Raw genomic sequence first — 22,294 nt, forward strand, 5'->3', positions numbered from 1 at the left:
ACATCTCCATGGCGGGCACAGTAAGGCCCTCGATTAAGGAGCGATTAGCCTCACTGAAGGGAAGTAAACACATTCTTCTTCACTTTCCCAGGCTCACTCTGGGAAACAGACTTAGCGGAGAACAGAAAATGAAGGAAAGCAAAACCAAAATACCTGCTCGGTTTTTAATAAGAAATGTTGAAAAAAAAAAAAAAAGGAGCGAAGGAGCAGAGGAGGGAACGGGCTTCAGCGTGTCACAGACGCCAGGACACAGCTTTATAGGCCTTCGTCACTTGAGCCATCATCATCAGACACCAATGGGTGGTACACCTGCCAGCCACTTCCTCTCCGTAGCACACCTCTCAGAAGGTGTTCACAATTTAGTAACACCTTGAAATGGGCTGTGCGCTTTGGGTAGGAGAGCTACAATTTCCCTAAAGAAACCACAGGACAAAAAGTGACCCACACAGGAGGTACCAACTGCTATAAATACTTGGTGGCAAAAGCTGATGGAGGAGACACCAAATACAACGTGCCAAAAGAGCAGAGAAAGCACACAGCGGAAAGCCAGCGCTGCTGAGTGCAGCTCCCGTGCCTTCTGTCACAGATTTCTAACCCAGGGACGGACGCCCTCCAGCACCCAGCCCCACTGTGCTCTGGGCTCCTTCTTTCCACACCTCACAAAGCTTTCTGCCTGCACTGGTATAATACGTGTCTCGACCAGCAAACTTCCAGGCCCTGCGCTAACCCCTGAAGTGTGCCGCAGCGAAACCCAAAGATGAGTGGGACACAGCAGGGAAGTCTGACCCATCAAAACCAGCCTGAAATCCTCTCCCGAGGAGACAGCCGCTCGGCTGCTTGCAGGCAAATCACTCCAGCCACAGAGTGAGTCCCCTCCCCCACAGGACCTGAGACGACCACACGACAGCCAGAGGGGTGGAGGCGGCAGTGCTGAGCTTCCAGGCCGTGACCCGGGCAGTTTGAAGGAACGGTCACTCAGTCTCAGATGAACCATAACAAGCACCAAAGCCCAGATCTCTGAAAAGTGTATGTACAATAACGGGACCTGGGGCCAGACTACAGCGAAATGGGTGGCGAAAGGCTTGTGCAGACCCCCCACCCCCAGGCCCTCCCTCCTCGCACAAGCTGGGAGCCCAGTGCCTGTGGGCCATCTCCCCTGCACCCCTATCCCACACATGCTTTCAGGAGAAGCTTCTGGGACAGCACCTGACACACAGAAGGCACTCACGAAATATTCCTTGACATGAGTGAATGTAAATTACTTGAATTCAACAAGAGTTATTTAAATGTGTTACCTCTCTTGGAAATAATGCCATGAGCTTGAACACTTAGCTCAGCTCCTCTCTACCCAAGTTTTATAATTTGTAACATGTTAACAATAACAGTATTCCCTATAGGACTGTTGTGAAACAGAAGCCCCAATTCATGTAATGAGCTAGGTACAGGCCCCGGCACATGGCATAGTGACAGTTACCATTAGCTATTACTACCCTGCACTCCAAGGGCAAAGGAGTCTAATGAGACCCCCAGGTATCATCATGAAAGGATGTCCGTGTACACGGGGGGGGGGGGGGGGGGAGGCAGTCCTGGGACAGTGTATATCAGTACTCACTATTTTGTTTTTTAAAATACCCCCAAAACTGTACATGGGTATTTGTAAGTGTACTGCAAAAGAGCTGGAAGGAAATACACCAAAAACTAATGTGGTTACCCAAAGACAGCGAGAAAAGAAACATTTGCCTTTTGCTTTTTGTCTTCTGTACTGCTTGAATTATTTTCAATCAGCACCTAGTCTTCTTATAAAGATTTTCAAAGGATTTCACTGCCACGTTTCTGGAGAAACGAGCAGGTACATCAGGAAAGCAGAACCAGAAGATAAAAGTAAATGAACGTGAGTGTCAAGTGCAGGCGTGGCGTGCACAGGAGCACCACAGCGCAGCACCTCGTCCTGCAAACAGAGCCTCCCGCCATCCCTCCGTCCTCTCTTGTGGGATAATCCACGACTCAAAGACTGAAAACTTTCTAAGCAACCTCAGGCCTTCTTGCCGATGTCTTCCTCAGATGAGCGGTCGAGTTTTAATCACGTGAACCTCTCACAGGGGTTTGGAAGCAGGCTTCCCCGCTCCTCCGGTCTGTCCACCTGGGTGCTGTTAGTTTTTCTCCGGCGCCTGAATCTGGACTGTAATCCCCTAGTGGTTTCAAACGCACCTTAGTTTGCTGGTCATTTCCACCACACTTGGCACAGTGCAGACAACACGTCAGTGAATATCAAGCAGGAAGGGCTCTTCACAAACGTACCATCCGCTTCTCCTTATAAAATTATGGACCAGGGAACGGACGTGACCCGCCTGGGTAACCACCAGCATTGCTAAAAACAGCGCAAAGCCAGGTCTCCTGACTCACGGAAGACTGCTGGTATGCAACCCCATAAAAATTGTTAATATGTTTTGCTTGCCTTGAAAACATGCACTACCAGAGAAGATGAGTGTGATTTCTCATGGAATTGATCAGCCCAGAGCCCTGAATTCACATTGTTAGAAAAACAGTAAAGCCCGTTGGGATATTAACAGAAAGAGAATCTGGTTGAGAGAGGAAGGGAAATTCACACCAATGATCACTGGCCCAGTGACCCAATCAAAACAAAACAAAAGCCCACCTAAGTAGAAGGTTAAGACTGATGAACAAATTCAAAGTAATTCACAGCACAAGAGCATGACCATTAAATACGGAGGAATCAGGTAAGTGTGTACACACTTTAGGTATGAATGCAAAACTTCCATAATTTTGGAATAAGAGGCTTATTAAGAATTTGTCAGAAAGGCTATCTTAAACAGTTTGATTCCTATGTCATAACAAATAAATTTACATTTATACACAATTCATATATTAATTCATATATTAATTTATACAGACAATTTATACAGACAATTCATATATTAATTGTACTATTCAATTCATGTGTCTGGGAAGTTTAATATCCAAATTTCTATGCACCATCTTTTTGGACTAAATTTGGTATGCCACATATTTGGGGGTCACCCTTCTCTGGGTGACAGCTAAACCCAGTGGCTGCATAGGCAGACTTTATGCTGTCACTATAATGCATAAAGAAAGGAGGAAAAAGAGTTTTATTAACAGGGAAGCAAACCATTTCTAAACTGTACTTACTTAGAAATGATATGGAAAATATAATTAACTGAGCACAGAACACTCTCACAAATTAAAAAGGTTACTAACAAAATTCCCTACGTTTCCTTACCAAGAACATTGCAACCCTAAAACACAAATCACCTGGGCTTCTCCCTCAGAACAAATCTCTACGCCAAAAGGTTTGAAAAGTCAAAAGACAATTTAGACATCTTTTGAGGTTAAAAAAAAAAACAGAAAAATCTATATTATTTTATTTTCTGCACTGCCTTTTCAGGACTGTTCTAGACTCTCAATAAAAAATCCTCTAAATCTCAAAATTCCTTCACACACACACACACACACACACGCACGCACGGCTTAAAATCCAGGAGAGAGACTAAGTAGTACATAATTATGAACTTGTCAAAATCAATGTGTGTGTGTGTGTGTGTGTGTGTGTGTGTATGTATATATATATATATATATATATATATATATATATAGTAGCAGCTTGCCTCCAAAGAAAACAATTTTGAAATTATAAGACTAAATTCAGGTTGTAGCTGAACCATCAACGGTGAGACCGGGCAATTTACCTACCTAAGCTCTCTCAGCTTTCCTGCTCTTTAAAACAGGAGCAATTTTCAAACTTCTCTAAGCCTGGCACAGAACAAAACACTGGCGAACACACTGCATTGGTGAGGGTCAGGAACTCAGCACTCCTCCGCACTGACGGGGGAGTAAAACGAGGTGGCCCTGACCAAAGGGAGGCGGTACTGACACTGTGAGTACCGGTGACCCAACAAGCCCGTTTCTAGGAATCCACCTATGAACATATTCACGCAAATACACAAGAATGACGTACAATGCAGCATCGCTTCTTATTCCAAAGGGCTGGGGACAACCTAAACACCTAAGGAAAGGGAGCTAGGAGAGAGACGTGTCTGTCGTGCCAACATTGTGTTTTTGAAGGACACAGTCATCCATAAATGCTTGACTCTGCCCAGGAACTCTCTGAAAAGATTCAAAAGCAACAAGTCACAGTGCTTCCGGGACAGAGATCAGTAATGTGAGTGGAACTTCCTTCTTCTTCTCCAGGGCCTTTTGAATGCCGTTCCATTGCTTATATTACATACTCAAAATACATGATTAAAGGAACTATTCTAACCTAATGACATAAGGCAACTAGCAGTACCTAACTCATGGGATCTGTGGTGATTAAATGAGGAACAAAACGGAGAGTCCCAAGGAAGAAAGAGCAATTTTCACATGGGTGTCAGAGAAGGAAGTCGGGCCCAGCTGGGACCCCACAGAAGAGGCCTCGCTGAGTTCCTCGACCTACCTGCAGTTTCACCATAGCTCATGCCCCTGCCTGGAATGTGCCCTGTCCCAACCAGTTCCCTGCTTTACAAATTACCTTGAAACCTATGATGAACACCCTTAGGCTTGTGGATCACAAGCTCAGCAGTCTACCAGGCTACCCCATCCTTGTTCCTGGGCTGCTGATGCCACGGAGAATCACGTGGACGGAGGGAAGGCTCCAGGCAGGCCCCCAACCCTCTGTAGCCTTTCGAAGCACGCCCAGATTTTGCCTTAAATACCCCAAGCCGTGTGAGAACGGTAAGGCAGTCCTGAACACCTGCTGCCTTCTCAGCCCACCGGTGCTCTGACAATCGCTTGTTCTATGGCCCAATTCCCGTGCGGTCTATTGGCTGGGCGGCGCAGGCAGCACCACCCCAGACTCGGTGGGCCTCCGGTTTCAAGAAGGGATCATGAAAAGGGAGTGGTTCAACCCTTAAAGGATGGATAAGATTTGAGGAGCAGAAGGGGGTGACAGCATTCCGGATTGAGAGAAGAGCATACGCATGTTGTTGAACCTGCTCAACCAATAGACAAGAAAGTACAAATTCTAGGTGTGGCTCTTAGACTGGGCTCCAGAAAGGGGCTTAAGCAACTAGCCAGAGTGTAAGGTTGAAAACAGTACCAGAAAGAAACCCGACCTGGTAGACTGCATCCAGATCCTGAAGGCCTTGAATACCAGGCCGGGGAACCTGCACTCCATCTTAACGATGGAAAACCACTGAGTCGTGTAGACGTGGAATGCTGAAAGCAGGACTCCACTCATGACTTACCCCGGAGAGATAAGATAGCTTGAAGGGGAAAAGAGAAGTTAGGAGGCTACTGCCAAGAGGCCACTGAGAGGACCTGAACCAGGACACTGGCCCTGGGGAGGAGGACAGTGGGTCTGTACCCGAGACCTTTCAACCACGTTGAAACAGCAACGGCATGAGTAGGAAAACAGGTGCCCTACATTGAACAGATCAGTATTCTTCACATTTCTGATAACACATAAAGGCCAATTGTAAATTTCTCTGATAACAAGACTCAAAAGCAGAGAAAAATAAAAATCAGTTATCAAAGGATTTCATTTTAGACCACGCACTTGGCCTTTCCTTCACTCCCACTGTGAAAAAAAGAACACTGGGTTTTATTCCTGGCTTTGCCACCAAAAAAGCTGGAATGTTCCTGTGCATTCCGGTTTATCTATAAAATCAGTGGGCTGACCTAGGAGATTTCTGAGGGCCTTCCAATTCGCCAATCCCTCAAACAATGCCCTAGTACCAACAAAGGTGACAAAAATAAATTTCACCTTCTAGGGAGACAAGCTAGACGATCAATCGGAGAAACGCACGGAAGATGAGGTCTGCGGGGATTCGGACCCACCACACACTGGATGACGAAGCTGGCTGTGGCTACAAACAGGTTCCCACGACAGTGGTGAAGTGCACGGACATGAGGCGGCACTGCTGAAACCTCCCAGGTTTAGCTCTTTGAGGTTCATGGCCCAACAGTTTACAATCACTGATTAATCTCAGTGTGAATACCTTCTTCCAGACGACATATAACATCTAAACACTTCCCAACATATCTAATTTGTCATTTAATATCTTACCATCAAGAGAAAGACGAGACTGAATGTACAGACAACGGCCAGACCTCATATAAAACAGAGCCGCAGCCACCTGCCTGCAAGTCAGACTCGCAGGACGTCAGCCTGCCGTCTCCAGTGACAATCCAGGAGGCTGAACAATAACTTCTGTGACAATCGGCAGGATTTTATCAATAACTGACAGCTTCCTTACCTTCTGTCCCCACTTCCCACTCAGGACCAACCCGAGAAAGCCACACCTGCTCCCCTAGCCTGTCACCTGGGACGCCCCCTTCTAGAAGCCCCCCCAGCCTCCCCCAGGCCCCATCAGGACACCCGAGCCCCCTTTTCTCCACCAGGAAGCTCTCCCACCCCTCTGCCTGCCTTGGGGTCTCGGCCAAACCTTAAACTCTCAATCAACAGCTTTTGCCTTTATCATGTGGTTGGTCTTCGTCTGTTTCCACGAAGAAAAGTCTTAAACCAGGTGCTTCTCTCCAGATGGTCAGTCCATAAGTTAGAAGCCCAACTAGGCAGATTCCAGGCCTGGCGAGCCATCACATGCCCCAGGCCCTCTTCCCACAAAATGCGCTCACAGGACTTCTCAGTCACTCCCTTTCCTTCAGGGAAGTACCCAGGTGTTACAGAAAGGTCAAGGGCTTTGCAGTCAAAGCCCTGGGTTTCAGCAGTTCGTCTTTCCCCTTAGAATTATGTGACCCTGAACAAGTTCCTTAACGTCTCTAAGCCTCTACCTTCATCTTTAATAAGAAGAATACTTCCCTCTAAGATTGTATGAAACGGGGCGCTGTAAAGTAGCTGACAAACACTGGGCGCTGAACGGCAGTGAGCACCTGCCCCGGGCCCCCCCTGGGCCCCCTGGGAGAAACGGGCACCTCAGAAAAGGCTGAAGAGCACCTTTTATTCACAGAGAGGCCAAAGCTTCCTGACTGGGGGAGTGTCACCAAAAGACAAGATCTCCTTCCACTTTCCAACCTAAGTATGGGTCACTTCTAGCTCACATTATATGATCCATAATTGGAAAGTGACTTTTCTACAGGACCCCATGCTTCCGTTTTTAGCAGACTTGGAGGTACCATATTACCTTTTTCTTAAATCCTCTCCAGAATGAAAAATGGAACTTTAATCTGTAACATTGTTAAAAGTATATTATCTCACTCTTTAAGTCCAGCTTCAGAATGAAAAACAAAACTTTAATCTGTAACATTGTTAAAAGAAGATATAACTATGTGTCAAATTAAACTTTTGTGGGGAAAAAATGAATGAATTACAAATGGTGTTCCACATTGGGCGGGTGGAAAGAATGTGTTTGTTCTCCTTGGAGCTGGACAAAGCCCTGTCCTGCCCTGCCCTGCCCGGGTCAGAAGTCAAACTTACTGGCCCCCAGGGCGAACGCCGCTCCTGGCATTTATCCCAGGAGATGGGATGTGAATGGGGCCGCACAGACCAGCACAGATTGTTGAGGGTTTCGTTTCTGCAGTCAGTCACCCGTCCTGGGGAAAGCTCTCCCTTCTTCCTTTTCTACCCAAGTGGCCAAGGTCATAAGGATGTTCCAGGGCATCTTCCCTCAGAGGAACAAGCCCAGCCGTCTCGGCCTTCTTTTCTGGCAAAATTACTCAATTCTACTTCCACCTGCCAAGTAGCTAGACGGCCTGAAGAGCCCCTCCTGTCTGTCCCTGAGAGGTCCTAGCCAGGGTTTGGAATGACTCCAGGATTTAGGTCTGGGCTTCAGGAGGTGAAGCTCATCTAGGCCACTGTGACAAATGGCAAGTGAACTCCCGTGGGACGTAAGGTGTGCACGGCACTCACGAGTTTCCCACGGGCAATCCAGAATAATCGTTGAGAGTTCTGAGCCAGAGCACCTGGGTTCCTACCCTAACGCCAACACTTCCTGGCTGTGTGATGGACAAGGCCACCAGTCTCACTGTGCCTCAGTTTCTTCACCGTCAAATGGTCACAATAACACAGTTGCTCTAAAAATTAAATGGGTTGGCACGAAGCGATAGTTCAATAGAAATGTGTTGAAAATGTAAATAAATGTTAGATATTAAATATACTGGGGATGCCAAAAAAATGGACAAGTGGACACTTTGGTTGACGTTGCTCAAGCAGTAGTTCGCCACAATCAGAAGTGTCTGGACGCTGATGGGAACCTCTTGTCATTGCAGAAGTCAAACATGACTTGTATTCATCTTTTGTTATTCGTATATATGAGTATTACAATTTTAATAGTTTTTTCCTTTCTTAAAATGTGTATACATTTTTTTGGCACCCTCTGTGTGTGTGTGTGTGTGTGTGTGTGTGTGTATACACACACACACACACACACACACATAGTATTTATAATGAGCAATAACGATTTGGATTACATGCTTAACTCTAGAGAACAATGCTTACCTCCAGAGGAGGAGAAAAGCAAACTTCAGCTTTTTGAGCAGTATCTTCAAAATTCTGCAGAAAAATGATTTCTAACCCAGAATTCTATACTCAGCCAAACTATCAATTAAAAGCAAGAGTAAAATATCCCAATGTTATATAAGATCTCAGAAAAAAAAGTCGTTTCTTAGAAAGCCACTGGTGAACATGCCCAACCAAACCAAGAGAAAGACTTCAAAAGGAGGCGACTTGCACAGGAAAGGACAAAAGACACCCTCAGGGTGACAGACGAGCTCTAAGGGGACACCTGAGCAGGCCCAGACAGCAACCAGTTTAGAGGAAAGCAAGCAGAATGAGGTTGGGGACAAGCATCCTAAGAAAAGGACAGAATGGAAGATTCCCTGATGTGCAGGAATGTACCGAAAGGAAGTTTATTTACACTTGGGGGTGGGGTGGAGAGGGGGGTGGATAGTAACAGACACAAAGAAAACTAAGCAACACAAAGGCGGGCAATTATCAGCTCTAGGGGAAAACTAGAGAGAAAGGAAATATAATCAAAGTAGACTAAATGTCTCAGCTGTGAATAATAGCTGACCAGTTAACCGAAACCTTTAGCATAAGGATACTGAGAGGATGGGGAGAGGTGGACAGTGGGAGGAGGGGAGCATAAATGGCCTAAAGAACCTCCTTCCAAAGCAGGGTGTCTCTCCAACACCGAATCTGGAGGAAACAGAAAACATGCACAGGGGATGCCCCTGAGGAGCAGGAATCAGGGTGGGGAAGGTGGGGGAGATGATTGCTGTTTTTCTGTCCTAAGCTTTGGAGAACTTTTGACTCTTAAAACTATGAGCCTGTGTATAACTTTGTTTAAAATGGGTATTTAATTTTTAAACAAAATCTGATACTTGACCGACAAGAATGTCCTATTAAGCGGTGTGTTCTTCAACTTTTTGAAATCCAACCCCTCTGAAAGTGTATGGAACGCTGTAAGTCCTCTGCCCGGCGAGCACACCCATAGGCAGACACACAAAATTTGTGCACAGGATTTCAGGCAGTTTGTAAATTCCTAAAGCCTTAGGATGGTGGATTCTGGTTTCTTACGGGAAGTTTACTTCAAATCAAAGCTTGTCATTCATTGCAAAGGAAAAAAATCCTAATGAAAAACTATCTGAAATACCAACATGGTCAAATGAGGTCCCGCTTGGTCTTACATACTCGATGACTGTCATCAGTTGTCTCCACGACCACAAGACTGCACCTCATCCCTAACTATGAAGGAACAGACTTTGTTTTGTTGGCTTTGCTTCAGCCTTGAAACAGATTCTCTAAAACTCAGGAATGTGAGTTCCTGTTGGGTTGACTCAGCTGTTTCCATTCTAGAAACAGACATGGAATCATGCACTCTCTGCCCCATGAAGAAAGAGTCCTTCACATAAACCTTGAAAAGGCAAGGTCCCAAATTCCCCACATGGGTGTTTTCTTTTCTGATACAGGAATTACTGTAATGACTTCTTGGCAAAACTTCTGTAATCAGAGCAGACCACTTAAATACTGCAAAACACAAAATTCAATTCTGCTTCTGACTGACCTGCCTGGCTGCTAGGAACCACACCATCCATCAGCTCTACAGCGAGTCAGAAGAACAGTTCTGTCATTTAACAGGGACCTTCAGGGTGCTTACATTTTCAGTGCCTTGCTGTGTTTATTTGTGAACTGAGGGGAACAACAACTTCATTGGATGTTGTCGTAAATGGATCGGGTAATTGTGGAAGGCAAAATAATAGCCCCCAAAGATGTCCATGCCCTAATCCCTGGGGCCTGAGTGTCACATGACATAGCAAAAGGGACTTTGCTACTGACTTTAGCTAGGAGATTATCCTGGGTTATCTAGACGGGCTCGATCTAATCACAGGAGCCCTTCAGAGCAGAGAACTTCCTCCAGGTAGAAGAGAGAGGCAGCAGAAGCCAGAGCACTGTAGCATGGTTCAAGGGTCCTTGCTGATTCTGGGATCACGGGTTACATGCAAGGACAAGAAAGAGGGCTCTAGGAGCTGAGGGGGCCCCCAGCTGACAGCCAGCAAGGAAACAGGCCCCAGTCCTACAACTGCCAGAACTATGTTCGGCCGGCAACGTGAAGGAGCTTGCAAGCAATTCTCCCCCAGGCTCTCCAGCAAGGAAGGCAGCCCTGTGACACCTGCTTTTCGCCTGGTGAGACCCAAGTCTGACTTCTAACCTACAGAACTCTGGCATAATAAATCTGTGCTGTTTTAAACGTCTAAATTTGTGGCGATTTGTTACAGCAGCAATGGGAAACTCACACAGTGATATATATGAAAACACCCAGCAGAGCAACTGTCAGATGTCCACGTTCACCAACCATCCACTGGCTTCCTCACGTCAAAAGGCAGAATGGCCATCTTCTGCTCAAAACAACAGATAATAGCCTGATTCTGATAAACGCAGAGCTGGGCAATTAGAAATTGCTCAGAATACCCACCAATTATGGGTTTCAGGTAATTCGCTGCTCCTCCTTGAACTCGTGTCCCTCCCAATACCTGTCTTGCCTGAGAAACTCGCAGCAGCATGTCGGAGAATAAATGCTGGACTGTGGGCACCAACCCGGCCCCCAGTCGCCCGACGTGCCTGTGGCACACTCACCACCCTCCGCTGCTCGCACTCGTCCACCCGTGAGCCCCCGTTCCTCTCGGCTCAGTGACCGTCCCACGCCTGTCGCTCAGCGTGGAGCACAGAACGTGAGCAGACCAGCCGTAATCTACAGCAAGGCCTGCCAAGCTGTACGGCAGTGTAAGCTAACATCTGGAGATGAAACGTCAATTCTCTGAAGAAGAGGGCCGGGTTTCAGTAGGCTTTGCCTTCCTCCCGCTGCCACTGCCTGGGCGATCAGAGGCTCCCAGCAGCTGCTGGCCAGGACCGAAGGCAGGAGGGAGAGAAGAGCAGAAGTACGGGGCGCATGGGACCCTGCACAGAGCTTCCGGGCGGCTTGCGGAGAGGAGGCCCGGAAGCCTGGGTGCTGAATCAGGTGCCCGCAGACGGCAGCTGCGTGTGAAGAGGCGAATGAGAGAGAGCCTGCTGACCTTGACCTCAGACTGCCTACTGCCTTTCCCAACCTCAAGACAGGTCACTTAGGAACTGAAATGTCAAGAAAATATACTTCATTAAAGGAAGGTTCCTGGGATGTAGATCATTGAAGAGACTTACAGGCTAAACTGTGCACATTCAATAGTCTTGCTTATAAAAGATTAACGGTAAATGAGACTTGAACCAAAATACAAAAATGTCAAACAATACTGGTCAATTAAAGAGAGAAAACAATCCTAAATAAAGTTGCCTAACACATCTCAAATTAAAGATCATCTGTATATTAAACATTTGGGATTTTAAAGAAAAACCCAGATTCATTAAATTCTTAATGAAGTGTTTTTTTAAATCCTTGGCAACATAATATTTTACAACTTACAAAATTCCACTACATTCATGATGTAATTTTACCCTTAAAACAATTTCTTGAGCTGGACAGAGCAGGTATTAGAAACAATTAATTCCACTTTACAGATGAGGGAACCAAAGTTCAGAGTGCTTGCAGGGAACACAAGCCTTACTAGGGCCAGATTTCTAATTCTAGTCTCCTGTCCAAAAGAACTAAAGTTATCTTTAATATATGATTTATATTTACAGCTTGTCAACATCCCAAAGATTTTGAGGTTGCCTACAATAACAGATACATACATAATAAGGATGTTAAAATAGAGAAGAAAAAACCATTTGGTATGTAAGGTGGGACAGGTGGGGGGGTGGTTAACACAAAGAATGAGACTTACAGTCTAAGAAAAATTTATCTTTCAACTCCCAGTTTTAGGCAAATAATACTTAAAGGGAAAAGTGATTTACAGAGTATCATAATCTAAAAAATAAAAGCACCAGTAGTTCTTTAAAGCCTGTGAATTAAGCTCAGTTTGGGTCACGGGGAAGATAAAGTTTACTCCCTTCCTTCAGGCGAGAACAATTTTGAAATGCAGAGTTCAAACTCGACCCTCTCTATCCCCAGGCATTCCCATCTATGAAAGACCTTTCAATTTAATCCACATAAAAATCAGGCCTGCTACAAATGAAATATACTCTCAATGCAGAACAAGCATTAACTAGTTAAGCTTCAGTGAAAACATTATATGGTAGTAATACAATCTAAGGAAAGCACAAAGAAAATCAGTTGTGGAAAAGACCAGAAACGACCCCTCCTAAAATAAGATCCCTAACAAAACAAACCACATCGAGCATATTACGCGGCACTTTTTTTTTTAATTAAGAGAAGACAAAAATTCCACTGATTTAAGTGAAAATTGTACTTCAGTGGCCTCACTACTTGACCAAACAGCTATCATCGATTTTTAATCCCTGTAATCAACCAAATAAGAATAGCAGACAGACATGTGGCTTTAAGAAAATCAAGTACACCAAATTCCCATCTTACCAAACAAATTGGAAGGGAGATTAATATTTCAAAGGATTAATTACTACATTCCTTAGAATTGGAGCTTCCTTATAGGTCATTTAACATATGATGCAATTTTTTGCAAGTAATCATTTTAAACTATGTTTTAAACCATTATACAAAACCCAGACACCCACTCAAAGCACTCCCAAAGTTCCATTTACTTCAGACTCCCAAATTAAACTCTCATTGGAGACTGGGACATAACAAAAGCCTACAGTTGGCCGACTTCATCTGCCAATTGAAAGGTCCATGAAATGCTCCTGACAAGAGTTCTGCACCCAACAACTCCATTGAGGAAAACGTCTAACCAATCTGATATAGTTCTGATGGTGCACGTAAAATGAAACTACGAAGAATATGCAAGACGGTGTGAACAACTGTGTAAGCTTCCATCAGACTCTGGTCCTTAACTGAGACAAACATCCACCCACACAACTGCACTGTTTGAAAAGAAAAAGAACTTCCCCTTTCGCATCTCCATTTTCAAAGACCCCCCATTATTTAGACCACTGCCAGTAAGAGAACTTCCCCTTGCTATAGTTGGTTGAAAGGATTAAAAGTTTAGAGCTGAGAGGTTCTTACATGGTTTAAGACCCTCCAAGGAGGAAACTCAAGGCCAGAAGGGGTGGCTTTGCAGGAACAAACAGTAACTTAATTCCAGAGCCAGAATTAGACCAAATAAATTCCAACCAAGTACTCTACCCTGCGCGGCAACAGACCCTAGGAAGCGAACACTACTCTAAGAGCCCTCTGCCGAGCTGGGGCAGCGCAGATTCTAAATCACAGTGACTACTTGGATGCACCGTCTAGAAGAACCGCGGGCCTCATGCTCCTCGCCGGCTCTGAGCTGCAGCCGTGCTCAGCTCTGTTGGAGCAGCCGTCTCTCAAGCAGACCGCAGCTAAGCATGTGTCCTGCAGGGCCACCTCTCAGAGGGCAGCACACAAGGATTTCAGGGAAGGCTTCAGAGGGAAGGTGCCGCCTCCGCTGAGACCTTAGGAATGGGTAGAGCAGAGCTCGAGGGACAGGAGCGAGGAGTGAGGCAGTGGGAAGTGGGGGGTGGGGGGGTACCCAAGACAAATCCCGAAAGGCCTGCGAGCTGCGTGTGGACTTCCTACGGGCGACAGCGGACGTGGTTCCATGTTCATCGTACATTCCTGTGACTTACACACCATCTTGTGCACAAGGAACTTCGGTCAGGACAGAAGAGCTCCTGGAGCCTGGGGCGCAGCCTGCCATCTCAGCCCAGCGCTCTCCTACAAGGGGCGGCCTGGCTGCCTGCGCCCCTCCAGGAACACAACCAGCCCTGGGCCTTCAGAGGTGTCTTCCAAAGTCGGCCGAGGGGTAAATGAACGGTTGCACTTTATCTGAGTGGCTGAGAGGGGCAGAGCCCGCGGGGCAGGGGCAGGCCCGGGCGGAGGCTGGAGCTGGAGCGGTTTCCCCCAGCACAGCCTCCCCTGCTCCGCCTCGCAAACCTGCCCTCTCCCTGGAGCTGCCTTGGCCGCGCCCCGTGGGTGTGGATTCTCCTTCAGACGCACTCTCCAGCCCGCCAAATTCTTGGGAGAGTTTCCTCCGCTCTCCAGGCGCCGAGCGCTGCAAACTGAAATCGCCTTTCCACATTTTTTTCCTTCCCAATCCTAACGGAAGAAACCGAGAGCTGCGGGCCGGGCAGAGGGCTCGGTTCCCTCCAATCAGCGCCCGCTCCCGCCGGCCCAGCCTCGCGCCGGAGCAGGAAACGCAGTGGCCCGACGCGCGGTCCCCGGGCGCGGTGACAGCCCCGGCTCCCCGGGGACCGGGCCGGGGACAGGGGACAGGGGCGGGGCCCGGGGCCGTGGGGCCCCCGGCGCCGCTCCCGCTTCTGCTCATTTGGCAAAACAGACGACAAATAAAAGCGCGGCGGGCGGTCCCGGCCAGGCCCCGCACGCGGAGCCCGGCGCGCACACGGGTGGGGCCGGCCCGGCTCTCCGCCCCACAGGCCGTGTGCACGGCAGACCCGGCCAGGGCCCCCAGCTCGCAGGGTGCCCAGGGCCCCACGCGCGGGCCCACGCAGAGCGCCCTCCGTGACACAAATGCCCAGGGGCCCAGGCATCGGGAAGGCGGCCACCCCCCCCCCGTGAGGGCGGCCAGGACCCACGACCGCGGCCCACGCAGTCACCGTCAATGTCACAGCGCGGGGGTGGCAGGGGCGGCCTCCACCCGCAGGACGCCCAGGAGTCCCCACGCGCGGGACCCACCCGCGGCTACCTTCGGTGACACAGCCCAGGACACCAGTCACTCCGTGGGGGCGCGGGCACCGAGACTGCCCCGCGGTCGGGGTGCGTCCACGCAGGGTCGCGGCAGGCGTGGAGACCCCTGGGACTGAAACAATACCGGGCGCGCGGTCAGTCGGTCTCCCCGCCCGCCGTCGCTCCGGGCGGCGGCCGCCACCTGAGCCGCGACCCGCGCTGCCCCGCGCAGCCGTGCCGCCCCCGGCCGGCCCCGGGACCCGCGCCCAGCGCCCGAGCCCCTGCCCGCCCGGACCGCCGCTCACCTCAGGCCGCCGCCCCCGCCGCCGAGAGGGCAGAGCCGCAGCCGCAGCGCCGAGGCCGCCTCAACAATGGAGCCCCGGGGCGGGCCCGGCTCCGGCTCCGCTCGCGCCCAGGGAGCAGCTCCGGCGCGAGGCTGCGGCCGGACTCGGCTCGGCACCGCGCAGGCGCGTCTGCCCCGCCCGCGGCCCTGCGCCCCGCCCCCTCGGCGCCCGGCGCTGCGGGGCCCGCCCCCCGACCAATGGGGAGGGCGCTGCGCGGAGGGGCGGGGCTGGGGGAAACAAAGGGAGGTGGGGCGGGGCTGCCGGGCGGGGCTGCGGCCGGGGAGGGGGCGGAGGGGCGGCCGTCTGCGCCCGAAGCCCCGAGGCCCAGGCCGCGCGCGACGTCCACTAGGAGTCCGCTCCGCGCGCCGCGCTCGTCCCAAACCCACGACTCGAATTTGGAGGGTTGGCCTGCTGCACAGAGAGGGAAACTGAGGCCCAAGAAGCGCCATCCCTTCGTTCATCTGTTATCCCCCCCACGCTTGCACGGCCCCTGGGTGCCCCTTAGAAGTGAGGCAGAGGCCAGCGCGCCCTCCCAGGAGGAGCTTCTTCAAGCGGGGCCTAGACTTGAACGCTTGGAGAAGGAGCCAGGAGCCAAGCTGTCCCCCTTCGGCCTCAAAGCTTTTGTGGTTCTGCTCTTCCCCCCCCCCCCCCCGAAAGGCCCTCCTGCCTCCACCTTTCACCCCCATGTATCCGAGCACCGTCCATCATCTTTAAAACCTCTGTCCGCCTCACATTGGACTTTCAGCATCATGTGACCCCACGCCGGGTTTTCTCCACCAGCTGCTCCCGGGGAGTCTCCAGGATCCCACTTCTCTGCCCGACCTAACAGGTTGAAATGTTAGCGGGGCCCATGGCTGGGGCCAGATGCCCTTCCGTTCACCACAGACCCTCTCGCCGGGAAATCTCATGCTCTGCCAGGCTTTAAGCACCACATGCTGTGGTGACCGCCAGATCCCTGTCCCCAGTCCCAAACTCTCCGGGGTCCCCGGCTGGACGCCCAGGAGGCATCTCAAACGTCTCAGGGCCAAAACAAAGTGCTTCATTCAAAGCCCCCACCTGCTCCTCCTCAGTCTTCTCTTTCTCAGTAAATGGCCTCTCCATCCACACAGCTGCTCACGCTAAGGTCTGAAATCATCCTCTTTCCCTCCAGCCGTCCTCTGCAGGCCCACGCACTCTTTGCCATCTCAGTTACCGCACCAGCTGGAGCTTTCTGTGGGAGCGGTCCTCCCAACCCCCACTGAAGTGTGACCTCTCTGGGACCAGGCGGGGGTTGACTCTGATTCATTTCTGTGTGCAGAACAGGGCCAAGTGCCCTGCAGGTAGTCAGGAAACGCTGGCGGTGGATGGATGAAAGGGTAGGGACCCAACAGGGACTAGAGCGGACCCAACCCCATCTCCCGGCTCACACACACACACACACACACACACACACTCACACAGCACTGCAGGCCTGGCTTCCACTTCGATTTGCCAAACAAATTCCTGCATGAACATAAGACACTTCCATAGCCCTCTCCAGCCAGGATACCAGTGTGGTTTGGGGATATACTCAGAGGTTAGGAAAACAGAATCTCAGGGAGTGAAGCAGTCATTCCAGGCTTCAGACCTTTGCATGCGCTGCCCTCTGCCTCACACACTTTGCTCCCAGTACCTGGCAACTCCTACTGACCCTTCAAGTCTCACCCTAAATGTCAGTGCCGCCCCGAAACCAAAACAATTCCCGGGCACCCGGGAAGGCTTTGTAGCCACCGAGCACCGAAATATAACCATGGCAGACACATCCTAAGGTGACCCCGATGAGTCACACCCTTGTGTGATTCCCCTGGCATGAGGGCAGGTAGAACCTGTGACAGCTTCGAGCCAACATGATGTAGCAGAAGTGATGGAATGTCACTCCCGTAGTCAGGTTATATTACATGAGAATTTGTCTTAACAGACTAGAGAGAGATGCTACTTACAGGCTTTGAAGAAGTCTCCTGCCGTGCTGTGAGGGGCCATCAGAGAAGCCCACCTGGCAGATGGTCTGCAGGACGTGAGGACAGCCTCCAGCCCACAGCCAGAAAAAGCGAGGCCTCTCGGCACACAGGCCCACAAAATGAATTCTGGCACCAACCTGAAAGAGATTAGAAGTGGTTTCATCCCTAAGCAAAGCTCCAGGTGAGGACGCAGGCTGCCGAAACGTTAAGTGAAGCCTGCTGTGCCCTGAGCTATCATAAAAGGTGCCAAACTCTGAGTCAGAGACTGAGTTAAGAAATGCATGTTTTCAGCTGCTGCATTCGTGGTTCTTTTCTATGAAACAATAAAGAGCGAGTACAATAACCTACGTCCCCGCCCCGTTTTACACATTCTTAGCACCTGGGACTTCTTTCCGACAGTCGTCCCAGTCACACCTGTTTAGAATCTCTGGGGCATGGAAGCCCCACGGGAGCAGAAATGAAGCCCGTCTTGCTCGTCGCTGTGCTCCAAATGCTGAGCACGGTTTTCTTCTAGGGCAATCGGTCCAAGGTGCACCAACCAGTCAACTGGTTGGCTGGTGCTACTGTCCTTGTCAGCCCCCTTCGTCCCGGCCATGTTGCCTTATAGAGACAAGAGTGGTGTCTTAGCTTCCCAGCTTCCCTTATAGCCTGACGTGGCCATGTGACATTGACCCGCCAGTGAGACATGGCGGAAGTTGGCTGACCGGTTCCTGGCAGTGGTGTCCCGGAGGCAATTTCTACCAGACCAAGAGAGCTGAGCGCTCATCGTTCAGGAACTTTGCAAGTCAGTTGGTAAACACTGTCATTACTTGACAATTAACTTCTATAAACTTACAATTAAGAGTATGTTAAAAACAAAGATAATACCCCCAATTCATTACTTCCTAATTATTTTACTACAGTTTACAATTATCGATGCTTTCAAGGATTTTACATGTGCTATCACTGTGTGAAGGATGAATTCTGATGTGTTACAATGGCGTGCTCCTGGCGTCCCTTCCCACATATGCAGCTGGCAACGTCATGCTTGGAGTCAGATGTGGCAGGGGAGTTTGTGCCACCCAAATTGGAGACTGCTACAGATCAGGACTTCCTTCCTTCCTCTCGTTCCCCAGAATACCAGTAATTGAAGATTGAGCAGCACACCAGTGCTTTCCAGAGACGATCGTGCTCTCTGGGAAAGGAAATAGACACAGCTGATGCTGACTTTTCTCAGTTTTTTTTCTCGGCAGCAGGGATGACTATCTGGAACACACATGTGAAATCCGGAGCTGTAGCAGCCACCTCACACCATGAGCAAAATCAGAGTCGGAGATTCTTCCTCGGGCACCCCGAGCCATCGAATCAAGAGCAGCAATTAACTACCTCCAGATTCTCTATTAGGTAGGAAAAAAGCAAATCCTTTATTTGATTAAGGCACTAGTAGTCAATTTCTCTATTACTGACAGAATTCCTAACTAACTGAAGCATACCGGTATTAATAAGTATTTGCAAATTAATAAACTCAGCCTGTTACTTCCTTCTCAGTCATCCTATTTGGGCTTACATCCACGAAAAAGAAACTCACCTCTAGTGAACAAGCCCAGGCACAGTTTCACAACTCTGATTAGTAGAACATTTTTTCCTTTATGAAACCCAAATTTGGGGACCTCTTAGAACCTCAAAAGTAAGTCCAGTCGCTCTTTGCCAACACAAAGAGTTGTGTTGCCACAAGGCCAACACTTTGCCCAACAGAAGGCCAACACTTTGCCCTTCTGATGTAGAGGGTTTATTCGATGAGAAAGTAAATCAGGGTTTATTAATCTAAGAGTTGGACCAACACTCTTTGTGGAAACTGCTGATCTCATCTGATCCAGTGAAAGGGAAATTGGTGGCTTAGTGACTCGAGACCTCTTTCAGACTCTTCCAGGAACATGTCTCTTGGGGAAAAACAATTCATTACAAGCTGTTTATATGCCAGGGTAAGCTGCATTTCCGTGATGCTTTAGATGCAGGCTTCCTAGATTCTGGGACCTAAATGAGCCTCTGGGCACCTGTGGGGAATCGGGGCCCAGTTTAGGGTGTGATATCAGCACCCATGCAATGAAAACCCACAGGGCTGTTGCACCCATTATCTATTGCCAAGTAATGAATTACCTCCAAACCTAGCAGCTTAAAACAGCTTACATTTATTATCGCACAGTTTTCGTGGGTCAGCAATCCAGCTCAGCTTAATTGGGTGCCCGTGACTCAAGGTCTCTCCCCAAATTGCAATCAAGCTGTTGGCTGGGCCTGCGGACTGATGGGAAGACTCAATGGGGACAAGGTTTCCAAACTCACTCGTGTGTCTGTTCAAAGACGACAGCTCCTCACTGGCTGTTGGCCCCCTCAGTTGCTTCCTCTGTGAACCCCATCTAGGGCAACTGACAACATGGCAGCTGGCTGTCCTCAGAGCAAGGGAGTGACAGAGCACCTGAGAGGGAAGCCACAACTTTTTGTAACCCAGTAACAGAAGTGACAGTCCATCACTTTTCCAGCCTTTTATTAGAAGTGAGTCATTAAGTCCAACCCATTCTCAAGGGAAGGGGCCCACCCCAGCATGGGGGTACCAGGAAGCAGGGATCCCTGGGGGGCATCTCAGAGGCTGCTTACTGGTACCACAACTGCTGAAAAACAATGATTTGTTTAAAAATCTTAAAAGCAGCCATGGAAAACAGACATCGTATTTTGGTGAATAACAATAAGAATTACAGATGAATTCTGACCAGAGAAAAATGGAAGTCAAAAGACAATGAGATGAGCAGCTACTGACTGCCTCAGCCAGCAGGAGTGCAAGGCTCATAACACAAGCACGGGCCAGGGAGCTGTGTCCTACACAACTAGACTGAGAAACAACGGCTTGAACCAGGGGTGTGGAAGGGGGAAGGCAGAAGAAGGGGGCAAAAAATTGTAAAAAAAAAAAATCACGTTTCCATCACCGCATATTTGATCCCTACCCCAATAAACTTTAAAAAACAAAAAGACAATGAGATAATAATTCTTACAATGTTTAAAACGGTCAATCCATCTCCTCCCAAACCTTCCAGCACTTACCATGTTTCCCTGAAAATAAGACCTTATTATAGTAAAATAAGACCTGGTGTTATAGCAATTTTTGCTCCAAAAGATGCATTAGAGCTGATTGTCCCGCTAGGTCTTATTTTCGGGGAAACACAGTACATGCACTTTCTTCAGTCTCCTCCACGCACACAAATAGCTAAAGAACCACTGCCTAGCTCGGTGCCTTTGCAAACACTGGGCTATGAGCTTACTATGTATCTTGGGGAAAGCATACATTTGAATAAAAACAGTCATCTCTGGAAACCCAGGTCTAACACTTGTATGACCTTGAGAAGTGTCTGAACTTTTCGAGCCTCAGGCATCTTAACAGTAAGTACTCGTTTAATCCGTACCATGGATTTTCCTGAGAATTAAACGAGAGAGCATATCACACAGTAGGCACCTAGGAGTAGATGTAAGTTCCTTTCATGCTCAAGCCTCCACCTGGCAAACTCCTGCTCATTCTTCAAGACCCAGCTCAAATGTCACCTCCCTGGTGAAGCTGCCTCGGCCCCCAGGATGGCGTCCTTGCTCCTTCCATCATGTCACTGCTGCTTGAACCACCCAGCTATATGATTATACTTAACAGCCCTCATCGTCGTGGGCTGCCTGCCGTGTCACAGAGAGCTCCTCCAGAGCAGGGCATGTTGGATTCATACGTATCTCCCACAAGGCATCTGGCTCCATAGGATGCGTTTGATGAATATTTGTTATTTGATTAAAACCATTGGGGGTCAAAATGAGTTGTTCGATGCTGGGCATATTTCCGCCACAAACTGAGCAGCCTCCCAAGCTTCTTTTCCTCCATGTTACCATGGAAAAAGGGACATCCCCCCATCTAGGATCAACTCAGTTGTCACCTCACTGACCACCCTGTATAAAATAGCACCCTCTCTTGTCACTCTCTCCCCTTATCCTATTTAATTAATATTTTCCCCTGAGCATTTATCCTCTCCTGACACCGGTATTGTCTGGCTGCTCTTCCCACACCCAAAAGAAGATAAATTCCAGATTTTTCTCTCTATTGTTCACTGCTGTGTCCTGAGATCCCAAAATAGTGCCTGGCACATAGTAGGCACTCAGTAATTGTTTGCTGAATGAATCAGTTAATCTCCCGGGGTTGTGGGAAAAAGGAAGCCTCTATCATTCATGAATTCTCGTTCAGCCATAGCCTGGCGGTCACCAGGGAGGCACTGGGCTCCTTTCCTGTTTCATTCGTCAGACGTGCTCTCATTACCTCGCCGCCTCCGTCTTTACCCTGTGGCCTCTGGTAGCTCACGGCACTGGCTGGGTGCCCCCTGCTTTTGCCCACTTCCCTATCGACCCCTGTGTGTCTCAAAGTCCAGCTCCCAAGCAAGTTCTGTTGGGTGGAGATTGCCAACACAACGAAGCATCTCTGGGGGGCAGAGGTGTTGCATGGGGTCCCCAGGAGTCCACTGTGTAGGTGGCTCAGGGATGTCCTGGGTCCCATCTCCGTGCTGGGGGAGGGGGCTCACCTGCAGAGGATGGCAGCCAGGGCAGCTGGGGGCCTCCAGACGATCCCTGGAGAGAAGCAACGAAGGCACTGGGGGCTGAGTGGTGACGAGAAGTCCCGTGGTGAGTCTCAGCTGCAGAACTGACCGCTTACCCATGGCGCTGGCCTCCCCCCTTCTCGGTCACATGGGTGCCTGCGTTTCCCAGATCCCTTTGCAGTTGGGTAGGGTCATATGAC

General features: G+C 49.3%; 1 protein-coding gene across 7 annotated transcripts in view; it reads right to left on the reverse strand.

Moving 5' to 3' along the window:
• AFAP1 (actin filament associated protein 1) overlaps positions 1-15,656 on the reverse strand; it is a 124,689-nt gene extending 109,033 nt beyond the window's left edge. For 2 of the 7 annotated variants that reach the window (XM_081058638.1, XM_081058634.1), the window contains exons 1-2: positions 15,491-15,654; positions 15,205-15,318 (exon numbers count right to left, since the gene is read on the reverse strand). The gene's annotated coding sequence lies outside the window, so the exon portion shown is untranslated. Of the gene's footprint in view, positions 1-15,194; positions 15,319-15,490 lie in introns of those variants that run through there. The other 5 variants (XM_081058639.1, XM_081058635.1, XM_081058637.1 and 2 more) reach the window with 4 other exon arrangements.
• Between the last annotated feature and the right edge of the window lie 6,638 nt (positions 15,657-22,294).

This window comes from Rhinolophus hipposideros, assembly GCF_964194185.1.
Source record: "Rhinolophus hipposideros genome assembly, chromosome: 1".
Classification (NCBI taxonomy): domain Eukaryota; kingdom Metazoa; phylum Chordata; class Mammalia; order Chiroptera; family Rhinolophidae; genus Rhinolophus; species Rhinolophus hipposideros.